The 12,866-nt window shown below is 40.2% G+C and overlaps 1 non-coding gene across 1 annotated transcript; it reads right to left on the reverse strand.

Annotated features, from left to right (window-relative positions):
* Nucleotides 1–217: 217 nt before the first annotated feature.
* Nucleotides 218–290, reverse strand: Trnav-cac (transfer RNA valine (anticodon CAC)). The gene has a single exon. It is a non-coding gene; the product is annotated as a tRNA-Val (tRNA).
* Between the last annotated feature and the right edge of the window lie 12,576 nt (nt 291–12,866).

Here is a 12,866-nt window from a genome sequence, read left to right on the forward strand (position 1 = left end):
TGGGAGATGAAGAAGCTTGCACAGGATAGAGTAGCATGGAGAGCTGCATCAAACCAGTCTCAGGACTGAAGACCACAACAACAACAATTGTCCGACACACCTAAATCACAAATTAATGAAGAAATATGAAGCGTCCATTTCCTTCAGAAATACTAATGTTTAATTACATTTCCACTGATTAATGTCTGTTACCAATGAAGAAAAAAAGTAAAAATAATGTTTCCGCCCGGGATCGAACCGGGGACCTTGCGCGTGTGAGGCGCACGTGACAACCACTACACTACGGAAACCTTCTCCACGAATGTGCCTCTATACACATTCAAACTCTGTTGGATGGTCTGTAACCTCTTCTTTCTTTTCATGTAATTATATTTGTGTGTTTTTGTGCATGCGTATGTGTGTGTGTGTGTGTGTGTGTGTGTGTAACGGGTGCTATCTACCTTGACCACAACTGCCAGCAGAGATCCCAGTTCCACTGCAGTGCCCTACATTAATGTGGCAAAGTACGAACTGCACCTGGCATGAGCTCTTGGCCTTCACATTTAGACCATTTTAATGAAATGTTTTGTTGTAAATCGTAACATATCAATCGTCTTTTCATTGCGTCTTAAATACCATAAAAAGAAGTACTGATACATCCATTTAACACTTCTCTATTTGCACTTATATTTCGGTGCATAACGGAATTCAAAGTTACAAGACATTAACACATTGCATAGCACCGATTCACGTACACTTTGTTTCAATTTTTTAACGATAAATGCAATACTGTGGTCTCAGAATACAGTGTAAATAGCACCCCCTCGAGGAACAGATCAAACATTTACCGTATTGTCATACGCACCCGATTCATTCATGGTAGAGAGTACAGGTATATGGAATATGTACCATTGCATTGAATATTCAGTGAATTATGAGCAGCTAGGTTGTCTGACACATAACATTTAGAGAAAACAAACTCATAAGCTTCTGTCTACAGCGGTTAATTAAACACTACCTAGAAACAAAGCCTTAGCGCGCAAGTTGTGACGTCACCAGTGTCGCCAACGGTGCCTACTGAAAGATTCTTGTGGGCCACGTGACGCGAAGTTAGCTGTTTTCCCATTAAATCTGATGGTTTTAAGTACCTGCCTGGTGTGCAAATTATGCATCTAGTAGTTAGTGGGAATTGTGGTGGATTTTAAAAATATTTGGGTAGTTTTACAGCAAAATTCTTTATAAAATCGCTTTATCAATGCAACATACAGAAACAGCAATGTTTAATTTTTTGACGTCTAGTAGCTCTAAAATTTATATCAGCTAAACGTTTATTTAGGTATAAAGTAGTAACTGTAAAAAAACTGTGTAAAGAAAACTTACGTTAAAGTAACACATCCCACATCATTACGAAATGTCGTATTCATGATCTGTGGAACAAGTATTTATGTATGTATATATGTATGTAATACACGTTTCTGCGTCTTCGTTCTCATGTCGTTGTGCACCCGTATTTTTATGCACTATAGTATTAACAAACATCCATCTGCATGCATAGTACATATTATTCTAATGCTTTTACTTGGCAATCTGGGAGGGGAAAGAGGGGGTTAGGTCTATGGTTGCGTAAGATACCGATACAGGTCGGACCTGAATTACCAAGTTTACGACGATGCCAACTTCAAGAGACAATTGCGCCTTAGCCGTTACCGAATGCTTTGCGTACCCGCTTTGCTTTGTTTGTGCATTGCTCGCTGTTTCCGATCTTATTTTAAAATGAATGCAGAGATTGATCTCGATCTGTTGTGGCGTTCGAATACGACTCTCACAACACCAGAACTGATCAGAGACCGTTAAGTCATTCCATCTTACGCAGAAGCGGAGAACAAGGGCGTTGGCTGCCAGCCCTGCAGTTAAGTCCTCGTTTGTTTACGTTCACCGCCGACTGCCAGGGCTCAGGATATCGTGCGTGTGATACCTGTAGTTCGGGCGTTAAAGTAGTATCTTTTTTACGTCAGTGAATGTTGTTTTAGTGCTTAAAGACACTCTTCAGGAATTCAGATTCGATCTAAACAAGCTGCTGCGTATAGGCACGGCCAATGCGAATGTGGTAGGTGTAACAGTGGTGTACATCAAATTTTGAAAAAAAGATATTTCTCATTTGATCCTTATAAAATGTGTATGCCATTCAATTCAGCTTGCTACTTCTACTGCAAGTGAAACGCCGACAAGAAATCAGACTTCTTAGTTAGGGAAAAATATGATTGGTTTTCGTGTTCTTCAACTCGCCAACTGTTAGTGATATTTATCAGACACTCAATGAAGGAGGAGAATCGCTGAAAATTCCATCTGCTTGTGATATGCAGTGGTTGACCGTAGAGCCTGCAGTAACAAGAATTGCAGACCTTAGGTTACAGCTTAGGACGCACTTTGAAATAACTCGAGCCAAAGACAAGTGTTACACTAGCGAAATGCTTTACGCAATGTGTTCTGATAACTGCAGTTTGGCGTATTTAATATTTTTAAATCTGATTTTTTGAGATTTGCAGATGATTAATAAACACTTTGAATCCAGCACAGGAGATCTATGCTAGCCGTTAAATGACTTTGTTATCTTAGTAGAAACATTAATGAGGAAAGTTGTTTCCCCACATGTCCTGTGTGCAAAGCAAATTCAATTTAGACCCTGAGAAACACTTAGATCCCAAACCACATATAGGATATGAATTGGACAGAAATATTGATGAATTGAGAAAATCTCAGTTACACCCTACATATGAGAGGCATCCAGTTTGTCTGCAAAGGCTTCCAGACAGTAATGAAATTTTCAGGAAAAATTCACTTCTTTCAGTGTCCAATACTCCTCAGATTGTTAAAGATCCATCGCTTCCCATCCTTGAAACGTATAAGATTGGTCCTGCTACAATAACAAAAATTGATTTTCAGTGGCACAATTTAACTATTGTCAAATGGTCCGAAGCCACAGACACTGTTAATTTCTGGTGTGAAGTTAAAAATATAAAGCATCAAGTTACAACAACCCATTCCACGAATTGGCGACTGGTGTTACCGTGGTCGAATGCCGGAGTGGAAAGACTTTATAACAGAGATAAACGTTATTAAACTAATAGGATGAACTCAGAAATGATGATTTAGCTATTGTCAATTTGAGCAGAAATGAGAAAGAAGGACCACTGTTGGTACAATTATGAGCTGCCAACAGATGTGCTTAAGCACATATGGACTGCTAGGGCATATAAAACATCTGAGTGTACTTCTTCCGCTAACTGCCTCTGGCTTTGGTGTTGAACCAATGTCGAGGAAGTCGTTGATGATCCAGAGCTGTTCATTTTCTCTAAGGTCACTGCGACACGTATCATAATACTGTTATAGCGTTAACCATAAGGAATAACACAAATTGTCTCACGTTTTGGCTAACTAGCATATTCAGTGGTTAAAAAATAACACTCTAGTGGTTTTATAAAATGTATGTAAAAATGTATTGGGTTCTGCTGATTTAGAATAAGTTTTTTATTGGAAAATTTCATTTCACTATTGGCAACACTGGACGTCATGCTCTGCAGCTGACTGTAAAGCAAAGACTCCCAGAAACACAAGGAGACACAGTTTCACTCACTGTTTAACGAAAGACAGACATGAATGAAACCGAGGAGACCTTCTACAACTCCGCTAGTACTGTGTACTCTGTTGGACTGGTTTTTAAATGATAAAAAGTCCCTAAACAGGTTCGAGTGAAGAGAGTTAGCTAGCACCATGTGTCTTCAAAGGCAATGTATTCAGTATTGTGTTTTAAGGACTTAAGGCATTTGTTTGCTGCAGATTCGAGTTTAAGATTAGATAACTCTGAACTCAAATCTTTGAAATCATAATAGGTATGCAATAATAATTTTCTTTGAGTACGAAAAATACTGCAAAGCATTTATCGACGTTTTTTCATTTAAGCACCCAATAAAATGTCAAATACAGTATCGGGCACGTTTCATTTTAGACAGAATATAAACAAACTGCTCACTTTAAAAATACACACACACACACATACACAGAGAGAGAGAGAGAAGAAATCTCCACAAGTTGTTTATTTGTCAGTTTTTTTTACTGGTGACAAGATGCAGTTACATGTCAACACTTTTTCATTCTTTTATAAATAATTGTATTTTTGGTGACTTACATTTTTTTCGTTTTGTAGAATTATTTAACAAAATATTTGCACTGTAAATCATTATATAACTTTTGATGGATAAAATGAAATGCAAGAACCAAATGTTGGGCTTACTACTGAGTGCTACTTTTACAATCACACCTCTTTGATGTGCTTGCTGTAGTAACAAAGAATCATTGTCCTTAAGGATTTTTTAGAGTTAAATAAACATATAAAAGACATCTGAGCACATCATTGCTTGGATATGTTAGACCTCCCATATTTCCTTTACAACTATTAAATCATCTGCTTGTTTAGTTTATTGAGATGTGAGAAACTCTTTACAGTATGTACAATGAAATTTTTTAAGCTCTTGGTGAGAACGCTAACATGACACATAATGGAGCAATGACCAAGTCTATCATCTACTACTAAATGTAAAAGCTCTGGGGTAGGTGTATCTTTAAGGTCTGGGATTCAACAACCAGCAGCATCAACATCAAAAGTTTATTACAAGAGAAAGCACTCGCTATTCCCTTAATTTTCCTTCTGCTTCAAATACTTGCCTTAAAGATATGTGGTAATTTCCTCTACCTACTTGTTGGTATTTCCCAAATCTGTCCTTTGAACTGTCTATATTTTCCCCAAAAGCAAATATGTTCAGTTTTTCTCACACAGACAGTAATTACTAAAGTCAGTCAAGGCTGCAGTAGTGTATCTGAGAGCAAAGTGTGTTTCTCTGGTCAATTCCCTTGCATCAGCAAAATCTTTCTACGCACGCAACCATGACAGAAAGATTCTCAAAAAGTTATTAGCATGTTTTGAATTGACAGTTACAGATTCCTGGGAAAGATTCTTTAACCTTTGACGTCTAATCAATGTTTTAACATTAACAGTATCCCACCAATGACTTAATATTTTTATAAATGTAGCAATACTGTCCCAATTTTCAGTTGCTTTCCTTGAGCCTAACTGATGCAAAGCAACAACTATCGTGTTGTTAAAAACAAGCAAAGCTAACTTCACACTTTGCCCTTCTATTGAATTTTGATATAAGGATTTAAGTGTTAAAGTTCTGCTCTATTACAACCATTCATCTTTTTCTATTAAATGTAGTTCCTTAAGTGCTGCGACAGAAATATGACCTCCCTTCAAGCTATCACTAAAGGCAGCAAAGAGCAGATTTTGATCCTTTTGGTTAAACCAGTTACGGCAGATTCATTTTAAAATGTGAACAGTATTCACAAAATAGTAAAGTGGGTGGTCTCTAGAAGACTACACAGGCTGAACATGCTTTATCTTAACACTAGGTGGGTCAGAAAAGTATGAAATAGCTTTCTTACTAAATGCATCATTATCAGCTACTACTCCCACCACCTCAAATCCAACTACTTCTGGTTTAATAATTACATTTTTAATGAAAAAAGAACATCAGCTTGAATCGTGTGAACCTGGAGAATATGCACCACATATTTGTAAACTGAATCCGTGCTCTGTACCATGAAAACACAGCCACTGGTTGCCCACAAAAACCTATCAGTGTTAAAACCACCACCTACAACGTTTCCACCATTATAGACTAGTTGGGACTTGAAAGGGGTCTCATCAATCAATAGGAGAACAGTTTTGTCATTTATAGATAAGTCTTTAACATTGTTTGTTATGTAGCTAATAAAATGGTCATTCTGCTGTTCAATGGTTGGGTTTGTTGAAAGCTTTCTACACAGCCTTGATAAATTATTTGGACTTGGCATTGAAAAACTGCAAGAAATTCTCCAAAACCTGCACGCATGTTAAATCACTTCCATGCCTAAACTGTGTTGAACTTCTACATATCAGAAATGAAACTTCTTCCTTCAAAAATTTAACTTCATCTTTTCTTCCAGGTAACTTTTTTAAAAGTTTATTGAAAATGTCTTCAGTATGGGACAAACTCGCCTCACCAGGGGCCTCAGTTACGTCTGACATATGTTTCTCTCAGAACTTAACTAACTGCATGAATGTCACTTCATCTTTCCAGCATGCTTTAACTCAGAATCGTTAAGGCACTGCTTATAACTACATAAGACACAACCCTTGGATAAGGATCAGCCTTCAACAACACAAGGCGCTAACTGGTTTGCTTATCACAACTCAGTCACTGTGCTTTTCACAATCACACAATTTAGGTTTTTATTCTTTAAGCTGTAAATGAAATTGTCTCAATCATTTTTCATTGCGATTCCGCACTCTGCTGAGTGGCTATCTCGAGGGTCCTGTTTTCCAAAGTTCTCAGTAACTAATTGAGTTGCTCGAGCAGTTGTCTGCGTCAAAGACAAATTAGTACGACATACTTGTAAATGTAATGGGCTATCATCTTGGAATAAAGAGAGAAACATGATATTAATACAGCAATTTTTATAATGTACTTGTCTGTGCGGTATCACTGTCAACATCGGAAGAAAATTAAAGAATTGGTACTTCAATTTCTATTTTTTTAATGTTTGCAATTATTTCCTACTAAGTACTAAATAAATTTTCACCCACCTCTCTTTAAACCTGGACGGACCAAATATGTTGTAATGAGTACTCCAGTTAGTTGGTCATAAGCGTTCGTACACCTTAAAATGTCATCTGCATTGAAATGCAATTTGCATATCTAAAAATTAGGACACATGTTACTGTTAATCAAGAGATAGGACGCAAAACGATAAAGGCAAACTGACTCAAGACTACATAAAAGTTTTATAATGCTTCATTATCGTTGACCTGTTGGTTACTATTTCCAGTTTTGTAACAGTATATTATTAAAAAGAGTAACCTCACATGTTAATCAAGATAAATGTACAGATACAGTATGTGATCAAAAGTGTCTGGACACCTAGCTGAAAGTGACTTACAAGTTCGTGCCGCCCTCTATCGGTAACACTGGAATTCAGTATGGTGTTGGCCCACCCTTAGCCTTGATAATAGCTTCCCCTCTCGCAGGCATACGTTCAGTCAGGTGTTGGAAGATGTCTTGGGGAATTGCAGCCCATTCTTCACGGAGAGCTGCACTGAGGAGAGGTATCCATGTCGGTCGGTGAGGCCTGGCATGAAGTCGGCGTTCCAAAACACCCAAAGGTGTTCTATAGGATTCTGGTCTGGACTCTGTGCAGACCAGTCCATTACAGGGACCACTCCGCCACGGGCCATGCATTATGAATAGATATACGATTCTGTTGAAAGATGCAATCATCATCCCCGAATTGCTCTTAAACAGTGGGAAGTAAGAAGGTGCTTAAACATCAATGTAGGCCTGTGCTGTGATGGTGCCATGCGAAACAACAAGGGGTGCAAGTCCCATCCATGGAAAACACGACCACACCATAACATCACTGCCTCCGAATTGTACAGTTTGCACTACACACGATGGCAGATGACGTTCGCTATACCCACACCGTGCCATCGGATCGCCACATTGTGTGCCGTGATTCGTCACTCCACACAACGTTTTTCCATTGTTCAATCGTCCATTGTGTATGCTCCTTACACCAAGCGAGGCGTCGTTTGGCATTTACTGCCGTGATGTATGGTTTATGGCCAGCCGCTCGACCATGAAATCCAAGTATCCTCACCTCCCGCCAATCTGTCACAGTACTTGCAGTGGATCCTGATGCAGTTTGGAATTCCTGTGTGATGGTCTGGTTAGATGTCTGGCTATTACACGTTACGACCCTGTTCAACTGTCGGCGGTCTCTGTCAGTTAACAGACGTGGTCGGCCTGTACCCATTGTGCTGTAGGGGCCCCGTCACGTTTTCACTTCACTATCACGTCAGAAACAGTGAGCCTAGGGATGTTTAGGAGTGTGGAAATCTGCATACAGACGTATGACACAAGTGACACCCAGTCACCTGACCACGTTAGAAGTCCTTGAGTTCCACGGAGCGCACCATTCTGCTCTCTCACGATGTGTAATGACTACTGAAGTTGCTGATATGGAGTACCTGGCAGTAGGTGGCAGCGCAATGCATCTAATATGAAAAACGTATGTGTTTGGGGTTGTCCGAATACTTATAACGAGCTATTTACTGGTGACCCACTCTGTCCTGTGAACTGCTGAAATCCATTTACGTCTTAAGGCTTTATCAGATGTGAATGTAAACACAGTAGCTTTAGGACCGTTATAATAATTTCCCCAACAACTGGGCAAACAACACTTACGTGGCATTTTGAAAAGACACTAAGAAACAATCAGAAGCGTGTATTTCAACCATGACGTACAAGAGTTCCACAACAAATGTTACGAACATAGCGACTACGAATCCATGCTTTCAAACTGCCGCTTCTATCAGAGTGTTTCCAGCTCCGCAGCACATTTTCCTCTTATATCGCATTTGAAATCTCACTAAACCGTCCAAAATCCCATAAATGGTTTATCAAAGCTGCTATATTAATAAATTTATTTTTTGAAGGGATTTCGGAACCATTTAAATATCTTGTAACACTTTACATCTACATCAACATTTATACTCCGCAAGCCACCCACCGGAGTGTGGTGGAGGGCAGTTTACGTGCCACTGCATTACCTCCCTTTCCTATTCCAGTCGCGTATGTTTCGCAGGAAGAACGACTGCCGGAAAGCATCCGTGCGCGCTCTAATCTCTCTAATTTTACATTTGTAATCTCCTCGGGAGGTATCAGTAGGGGGAAGTAATATATTCGATACCTCATCGAGAAACGCACCGTCTCGAAACCTGGACAGCAAGCTACAGCCGTCCGAACTGGCCGAGCGGTTCTAGGCGTTACAGTCTGGAACCGCGCGACCGCTACGGTTGCAGGTTCGAATCCTGCCTCGGGCATGGATGTGTGTGTTGTCCTTAGGTTAGTTAGGTTTAAGTAGTTCTAAGGGACTGATAACCACAGCAGTTAAGTCCCATAGTTCTCAGAGCCATTTGAACCAACCAAGCTACACCGCGATGCAGAGCGCCTCTCTTGCAGAGTCTGCCACTTGAGTTTGCTAAACATCTTTGTAACGCTATCACGCTTACCAAATAACCCTGAAACGAAACGCGCCGCTCTTCTTTGGATCTTCTCTATCTCCTCTGTCAACCCGACCTGGTACGGATCCCACACTGATGAGCAATACTCAAGTATAGGTCGAACGAGTGTTTTGTAAGCCACCTCCTTCGTTTATGGATATTTTCTAAGGACTCTCCCAATGAATCTCAACCTGGCACCCGCCTTACCAACAATTAATTTTATATGATCATTCCACTTCAAATCGTTCCGTACGCATAATCCCAGTTATTTTACAGAAGTAACTACTACCAGTGTTTGTTCCGCTATCATATAATCATACAATAAAGGATCCTTCTTTCTATGTATTCGTAATACATTACATTTGTCTATGTTAAGGGTTAGTTGCCACTTCCTGCACCAAGTGCCTATCCGCTGCAGATCTTCCTGGATTTCGCTGCAGTTTTCTAATGCTGCAACTTCTCTGTATACTACAGCATCATCCGCGGAATGCCGCTTGGAACTTCCGACACTATCTACTAGGTTATATATATATATATATATATATATATATATATATATATATATATATATATATATATATATGGTGTTATAAAAAGGTACGGCCAAACTTTCAGGGAACTTTCCTCACACACAAATAAAGAAAAGATGTTATGTGGACATGTGTCCGGAAACGCTTAATTTCCTTGTTAGAGCTCATTTTAGTTTCGTCAGTATGTACTGTACTTCCTCGATTCAGCGCCAGTTGGCCCAATTGAAGGAAGGTAATGTTGACTTCGGTGCTTGTGTTGACATGCGACTCATTGCTCTACAGTAGAAGCATCAAGCACATCAGTACGTAGCATCAACAGGTTAGTGTTCATCACGAACGTGGTTTTGCAGTCACTGCAATGTTTACAAATGCGGAGTTGGCAAATGCCCATTTGATGTATGGATTAGCACGGGGCAATAGCCGTGGCGCGGTACGTTTGTATCGAGACAGATTTCCAGAACGAAGGTGTCCCGACTGGAAGACGTTCGAAGCAGTTGATCGGCGTTTTAGGGAGCACGGAACATTCCAGCCTATGACTCGCGACTGGGGAAGACCTAGAACGACGAGGACACCTGCAATAGACGAGGCAATTCTTCGTGCACTTGACGATAACCCTAATGTCGGCGTCAGAGAAGTTGCTTCTGTACAAGGTAACGTTGACCACGTCACTGTATGGAGAGTGCTACGGGAGAACCACTTGTTTCCGTACCATGTACAGCATGTGCAGGCACTATCAGCAGCTGATTGACCTCCACGGATACACTTCTGCGAATGGTTCATCCAACAATGTGTCAATCCTCATTTCAGTGCAAATGTTCTCTTTACGGGTGAGGCTTCATTCCAACGTGATCCAATTGTAAATTTTCACAATCAACATGTGTGGGCTGACGAGCATCCGCACGCAATTGTGAAATCACGTCATCAACACAGATTTTCTGTGAACGTTTGGGCAGGCATTGTTGGTGATGTCTTGATTGAGCCCTATGTTCTTCCACCTACGCTTAGTGGAGCACGTTATGATGATTTCATACGGGATACTCTACCTGTGCTGCTAGAACATGTGCCTTTACAAGTACGACACAACATGTGGTTCATGCACGATGGAGCTCCTGCAAATTTCAGTCGAAGTGTTCGTACGCTTCTCAACAACAGATTTGGTGACCTATGGATTGGTAGAGGCGGACCAATTCCATGGCCTCCACGCTCTCCTGACCTCAACCCTCTTGACTTTCGTTTATGGGGGCATTTGAAAGCTCTTGTCTACGCAACCCCGCTACGAAATGTAGAGACTCTTCGTGCTCGTATTGTGGACGGCTGTGATACAATACGCTATTCTCCAGGGCTGCATCAGGGATTCCATGCGACGGAGGGTGGATGCATGTATCCTCGCTAACGGAGGACATTTTGAACATTTCCTGTAACAAAGTGTTTGAAGTCACGCTGGTACGTTCTGTTGCTGTGTGTTTCCATTCCATGATTAATGTGATTTGAAGAGAAGTAATAAAATGAGCTCTAACAGGGAAAGTAAGCGTTTCCAGACACATGTCCACATAACATATTTTCTTTCTTTGTGTGTGAGGAATGTTTCCTGAAAGTTCGGCCGTACCTTTTTGTAACACCATATATATATATATATATATATATATATATATATATATATATATATATATATATATATATATATATATATATATATGAAATTTGCAGGAGCTCCATCGTGCATGAACCACATGTTGTGTCGTACTTGTAAAGGCACATGTTCTAGTAGCACGGGTAGAGTATCCCGTATGAAATCATGATAACGTGCTCCACTAAGCGTATGTGGAAGAACATGGGGCTCAATCAAGACATATATATATATATATATATATATATATATATATATATATATATATATATATATATAATTTTTTTTGTGAAAATCAATGGTCCCATAACACTCCCCTGTGGCACGCCAGAGGTTAGAGGTTATTTTAACGTCTGTAGACGTCTCTGTCTCTCCATTGAGAACAACATGCTGTGTTCTGTTTGCTAAAAACTCATCAATCCAGCAACACAGCTGGTCTGATATTCCGTAGGATCTTACTTTGTTTATCAGGTGACAGTGCGGAACTGTATCGAACGCCTTCCGGAAGTCAAGGAAAATGGCATCTATCTGGGAGCGTGTATCTAATATTTTCTGGGTCTCATGAACAAATAAAGCGAGTTGGGTCTCACACGATCGCTGTTTCCGTGATCCATGTTGATTCCTACAGAGTAGATTCTGGGTTTCTAGAAATGACATGATGTGCGAGCAAAAAACATGTTCTAAAATTCTACAACAGATCGATGTCAGAGATATAGGCCTATAGTTTTGAGCATCTGCTCGACGACCCTTCTTGAAAACTGGAACTCCCTGTGCTCTTTTCCAATCATTTGGAACCTTCTGTTCCTCTAGAGACTTGCGGTACACGGCTTTTAGAGGGGGGGGGGGGGGGGCAAGTTCTTTCGCGTACTCTGTCTAGAATCGAATTGGTATCCCGTCAGGTCCAGTGGACTTTCCTCTGTTGAGTGATTTCCGTTGCTTTTCTATTCCTTGGACACTTATTTCGATGTCGGCCATTTTTTCGTTCGTGCTGGGATTTAGAGAAGGAACTGCAGTGTGGTCTTCCTCTGTGAAACAGCTTTGGGTAAAGGTGTTTAGTATTTCAGCTTTACGCGTGTCATCCTCTGTTTCAACGCCATTATCCTCCCAGAGTGTCTGGATATGCTGTTTCGGTCCACTTACTGATTTAACGTAAGACCAGAACTTCCTAGGATTTTCTGTCAAGTCGGTACATAGAATTTTACTTTCGAATTCACTGAACAGTTCACGCATAGCCCTCCTTACGCTAACTTTGACATCGTTTAGCTTCTGTTTGTCTGAGAGGTTTTCGCTGCGTTTAAATTTGCAGTGAAGCTCTCTTTGCTTTCGCAGTAGTTTCCTAAACTAACGCTGTCTGAAGATCTTTAATCTCAATCTTTAAGATTTTTTACGCCGATTCATGACTGTTAGATGGGGCAGTGTCAATAGTAATCCTTTCAGAAAATCTCACGATCTGTCTCAGTGTCTAAATCATTACAAAGAGCTTGTAGAACTCTACCAGTTGACAAACTCCACATACAAGAAACAATGTGCCAATGAGAAATTTCGAAGTTTCCAGTAATCAGTCAAGGTGATT

The sequence above is a fragment of the Schistocerca nitens genome, chromosome 8 (genome assembly GCF_023898315.1).
Source record: "Schistocerca nitens isolate TAMUIC-IGC-003100 chromosome 8, iqSchNite1.1, whole genome shotgun sequence".
Lineage (NCBI taxonomy): Eukaryota > Metazoa > Arthropoda > Insecta > Orthoptera > Acrididae > Schistocerca > Schistocerca nitens.